Genomic DNA, 6,000 nt, shown 5'->3' with positions numbered 1-6,000 from the left:
CATTATTTTATGTCCTGTAAATGTCTGCCACAAAACCTTTGCAATCACTTAGTGAAATTATTTAAACCTGAGTGTTCTTGATTAATATACATTATATACAGGTGTTCTGTATCGAAAAGATACCATATGAAAACCAAACTAATGTTAATACAAATAACTTTTCTTAGACTTTGTTCACTCTTTAACATGAGATTGACATAGGGGGTTCTTGTCCATAGGGGTGACGAAAATGGAAGAATAATCTGCAAGGCCCTCCAATAAGGGAATGACTCACTTTTTAAAACTGATTGATCTCATCCCCAATGGGTGGTGTCTGAGTGTCAGTAGGAGTAATAAATCCAAGAATGTAGAAGGTTCTAGATGCTCTCTTCTGCAGTTGCCCAAGGCTCAAGGTTGGAGTCTTTGGGACTAAAGAGAGAGAGTGTGCTTGGAGTAGCCATGAGGGGCTCCAAATTGAAAGCTGTGTGAGACACCTAATTAAGGGAAAGTATATCCCTTATTTCTTGCTCTTTTGGGAATTTTCTGTACCAATGAGATTTTAAGAAGTAGAGAGACACAACGAAAAAGAGCAAATTCCAGAGGTGTCTGCAGCTGTAGAGGTTCTGTTATCCAAAAGAGTGGTCAGCAGGAGATTCTCCAAATACCAGTAAAAATTCAGAGGAGAGCAATAAGAGAGAAAGAGATATCATTGTTGGGCAAGGAGCCTAATATTGTTCATTTGAAGGCTTTTAAGAGAAGGAGAGTCACACGACTAACTCAGGTATCATCAAGGGGATTTCCACAGTCTGGGAAATTCCTTGGACCAGACTGAAGGTGTTTTTGTAGTTATGGGAAGACCCTGCATGCTTGTGAACTATTTATGTGACTGTTGGACTTATTTCGAACATACTACTTGAAAGAAATGTATATTTTGTCAGCTTATTACATTTCAGCAAGTTTCTAACCCAGAGAGAGGACCAGTGAGTAAAAAAAAAAAAAAAAAAGATACAGATGTGAGAAGCCAGAATCACTCTGCAGAGCTCTCTTCCATGTAATGGGAAGGATTAGATGATGACTAACAGGAAAAGTAGCATTGTATGACACCTTGCAGAAGCTGGCTGCCAGTCTGTGTTGTCTCCCCAGTGAGTGCAGGGGAACATGGGGGATCCTCAGGTACGTGGCAGACCCTCCTGGTCTGGCCACCAGATGTCACTGTCTCTGTATTATAAAACTCTAGTAAGAAGCCATCCATACCCTTCAGTCCCTCCCACCTGGAGGGTCTGCATTGGATGCCTGAACAATACTTAGCTCAGCCATTTTAGAACACATTGGGATCAGTTTGAGGAAACAGTTGAAGAGTAAGGATGTTTAAGTTTTACACTCTGGTGAGGACTCCCAGCATCACCCAAATGGAGTTTCTGTTGGAAATGACATCTCATCGTGCACTCCCTGCCAGAGGGTCCTTCTCCTACTAATTTACATAGAGATAGATTGTTAAGTTTGATACTTGTGAGCTTACTCTAAACCCTAGGTGGGCAAGCACCAGTGATAGATCCTGCTGCGAGAGACAGTGAAGGCAGAAGATGTATCCAGTTTAACCTTTAAAGTATTTTTTGGACTTGAGCAGAATGGGGAGGTTTTTGGAACCCCCTTCCCAACTGGGATTGCAGTACTGGGAACTAGTCTGATCCCACTGACTTTTTCCCAAGAAAAGTTCCCCAGAAATGTCAATAAACAAAGGATGGAAGAGCAAGATGGAGATCACTCGGATCTCCATACACTAACATCAAGGAACCAGGATGGGCTAAGTGTCTGAGGAGAAGATGAACTAAGGTGGGATTTTTGCAGTAAAGTTGGGGACCCATCTACTAGGATTCCTGGACAGTTACCATGGCTCCTACCTAGAGGTCTGATTAAAGGACACCTACCTACAGAAGAAAAGCATAATGTGCCTTCATTCAGATGTAAATTCACACTTCTGGATAATGGATTTTAATTTATGATTACAAATCAGTAAACTTTTATTTAACACCCAGAGCCTGGTCCTGTGTATTCATTAGAGCCTCTCACCTCTTGAGAAGAACCTACAGTTTATTTATTTATTTATTTAAAGACTTTTATATACAGCTAGCCGTTTACACATCGTATCGGTTTACAAAGTACAGAGAGCTTATAAATAGTAGCGTAACGTTTACATGGAACAATTGGTAACCTGATAACAGAAGAATAAAATAATTAATGTGAAAACTATATACAAGAGAAAATATTGTAATGGGGGGAAGAAAGAAAGAAACAAAGACTAAATTAACTTAAAGGCTATGTACAAGAATATAATAAGAAAATAGTAAGAATATAAAAGCATATGGTCATACAAGCAATATAAAAGGTAAGGGTGTAAAATTGACAGGAGGAAGCGGGATTAAGTACACGTTGGTCGGTACTGGTGGGGAGAAGAGTACTTATTTTAAGGATTCGTAGGGTGTAGAGCCATGTTCTTAAATTTTTTTTTTAATTTCTGTGTGCACGGCTCTATGCGGAGGTCAGGGGGCATTGTGTTCCACAGTGAGGGACCTGCTATCGAGAATGCTCTGTCCCTTGTGGCGGAGAGATGTGTGACTTTCGGGGAGGGTATTTGTAGGGTTCCTAAATAAGCTGATCTAGTGGTTCTGTTGGATGTGTGATAGTGGAAAGCGTCAGTTAGCCATTGTATGCTTTCGTTGACTAGTGTCTTATGTATGAGGGACAGGCTTTTCTATTGTATTCTCGAGGCAATAGGTACCCAGTGGAGATCTCTTAGTATTGGAGTAATGTGGTCGTTCTTGCATGTGTTGGTGAGGATTCTGGCTATAGCATTCTGTAGTAATTGAAGGGGTTTGATGGAAGAGGTTGGGAGTCCAAGGAGGAGAGAGTTACAATAATCAATTTTAGCGAAAATGATGGTTTGGAGAACAGTTCGAAAATCAGAGTTATGAAGGAGGGGTCTTAATTTCTTTAAAACATGCAGTATACCCAAACTGGGAGCCTTTCAACACCATCTGGACCACAAGTGACAGCCTACCCCCATAAAAAGATTTCCTCCCCCTACCTCCCAATGGATTGAGAATAAAGCATGGGATAGAATTGCTAGCCGGAACAGCCCCATAAGATATAAATTAGTTGTGTGCCCTGAAGGGAGTTACTACTTCCAAAGAAAGGGTTAGAGGTAGATCTGGAACAAGGTCAACTGGGATGCCGTAACATCAGCAAGATTATGAAAGACATAACAGACAAGCACTATCTCTGCTACTCTGGGTGGAGCATAAATTAAAGCACCCTGCCCCCCCCCCCCCCCCCATTTTGTCCACACATTGAAATCTACTTTTGAGAACTCCAAAGGGGCGTTCAATGACACAGTGGGTAGAACATAAGGCCTCATTGGACCTCATCTCTGCTGGTGTGTTGGGAATAGCGACAGGTGTGAAAAGCCAGGTCCTGCAACCTTATCTCGAATCTCCTGCAGTAAAGAGAGAGTGGCTGCGTCACTCACATCACCATGACTTTGTTATATCACTGCCAACCCACAGCATACAATTACACACTGAGAAGCTAAACTATAGCTTGACATGAGCCTTAAAAGGTTATTTCCAAACCCAAAGTCCATACCACCTTTTACTGTGACACTATATGTATGCTAAAACACTTGCTTATGCTATATCAAATCTTCCCGAGTGGAAAACTGCATCTGGGGTTTCTATGCAGTGTGTCCATGTCACTCACAACCAAGCTATCACTACCTGTTTCTAGCACTCCTCTAATACTGAAGCTGTACATCACAGCTGCCCCACACATGTCACTGCAGAAAGACATCACCTTTGTAGTATGATTGTGTGTGTTTTGGGCTGTTCTGCAGTATGTCCTTCAGAAATAGACATTTGTCAGACATGACATAGTTACTAGGATAGGTCCAAAATGCACAGCCCCCAGCTTCAATTGAATCTGTGTGGTCAAGACAAACTGTGACTGACATCCTGACTGACAGAGCATGAACAGGACATACCTGATCTGGGAGTCCCTGCACTGTGGACACAAAAAGATTTTGGTTCACAAGTGAAATTTCAACAGCTCCAAGAGAGAGGATTTGAACAGCCACATGCTTAAAGTTAACAGACTGAAAGTCTGTAGTGCTGGGTCACACACAGAGCTTTGTGACAACTGCATTGTATGGACATGCAACATTAGCAGGAAAGGGAAACCTGGGCCCTGGTTTTATGACTTGTTGACCTAAATATGCAAGCCACTTGTCATCTAACTGATGTTGCCACATCACACTGCCCCCATGTCAGTGCCATTTGCTGTAAAGACATAGCTGGAAAGGAATGTTAGAAAGAAGCACCACTCTTACCTAATAGACAGCCGACACTATAGAGGCCTTCTTCACATTGTTCAAACATGCCAGATTGCCTATGTATAAAGGAATCATGCAGAGTCCTGGGTTCCTGGCGACCACATCGAGGATGCACAGTTGAGCATCACAAACCACTTGCTCACTGATGGAGTAGAAGAGCTTTCTGTTGCAGTAGATGCATGCCGACACCATTGCTAGTTTTCCCAGTTCATGTCCAGTTCACCTAGTTAAGGTATAGGACTTCCAAACCCCCCTAGTTTAATAGCCTCCCTTCTCCCCTGTTAACCATGACTCTTAAAACCCTGTTACTCTTTCTTTTTTTTTTTCTGTTTTATTATTTACCATGTCATTCATAGCAGAAGTAAAGTACGCGTGCCAGAACGAGTACGTATGTAGGCGCAAATTTCAAGTTTGAATCCCGGAATGCCCATGCCCTTCCTCCTTTTTGGATGCTTTTTCTTTGTGCACGCAGCGGGATGTACGCGCATATCCCAGTGGCCTATAAAATCTGCTCTGCGCGCATGAGCCCAGCTTCTGTGCATATCTCCTGGTTTGGGCTCGTGCTGGGCTTCTACAATTCACCTTTAAGATTGTAAACTCTCTGAGGACAGGGAAATTCCCAGAGTACCTGAATGCAATCCGCTTTTAATGTGCCAGAAAGCGGAACACAAATCGAATAAATAATATTAAAAATTAGCCTCTCAATGGGAATATCATGGAAAAGATAAGCATTTGTATGTTGATGAAAGTTAAGGGATGACTGTTAATAACTGCTGTTATTGCTTTCATTTGATAGTCACATTTTTTTATAGGGTCTTGGAGCCAGAAGCACACGCACTTCAAAGTCATGATTCAGTGTAACCATTCAAGGTCGAAACCAGCCACACTGGTCACATAGCCAAAGCACAAGCTTCAGAGAGGAGGGCAGAATCAGGAAGGCCAAATAAGAGAGAGCGGGGAGAGAGGAGCAGGAGAGCAGGTTGACATGTTATTATCATGTTGGGGGATAGATAGAAAGCAGCGCGAGGCCGTGGTGACAACCTTAAGCCGGTTTGATTGTAAAGTGATGAAGTGAGATAAGACTGATCTTAGAGTTTGCAGAGTGGAGGCAACGCTTTATGGCTATAAAACAAAATGGCACCAACCAGCACCAGCTTTAAAGAGGACATGGCAGGGCAGAAGTAACTGAGGATCGCTCCTGAGCACTGCAAAAGGGGGTAAGGGGTGGCAGGCGGGTTCCGTTTGCTTTTCTGTTTTGTTTTTCAGTTTGCTTGTTTTGGTTCAGCAGCAATAAACATTAAAATTGTGAATTTTAAAAGCCGGGTGGCATCAAAATCGGGAAATGCGCACACTCCAGCGTGATTTTATAAGCTGCCCGCCTGCGCGCAGACGTGCTGATACACAAATATCTTGCAGCAGGAAAAACGGGGTGGAATGTGGACAGGGTATGGGTGTTCCAGGGCGAGGCCAAGAGATAGGGGTGCAGGTAGCAATGCACCTGGGCATGTGCCCCAGGGTATTTCAGTGCAACGTTACTTCTGCTATGGAGGAGCTTTAAGTCTTCATGAAACTATTTCCAGGCATCTCTGAAGTGTTTGAGGGACCTGGGGTAACTGGGGGGGGGGGGGAGGAGTGCA

The sequence above is a fragment of the Rhinatrema bivittatum genome, chromosome 8 (assembly GCF_901001135.1).
Source record: "Rhinatrema bivittatum chromosome 8, aRhiBiv1.1, whole genome shotgun sequence".
Lineage (NCBI taxonomy): Eukaryota > Metazoa > Chordata > Amphibia > Gymnophiona > Rhinatrematidae > Rhinatrema > Rhinatrema bivittatum.
This window is presented reverse-complemented; position numbering follows the sequence as displayed.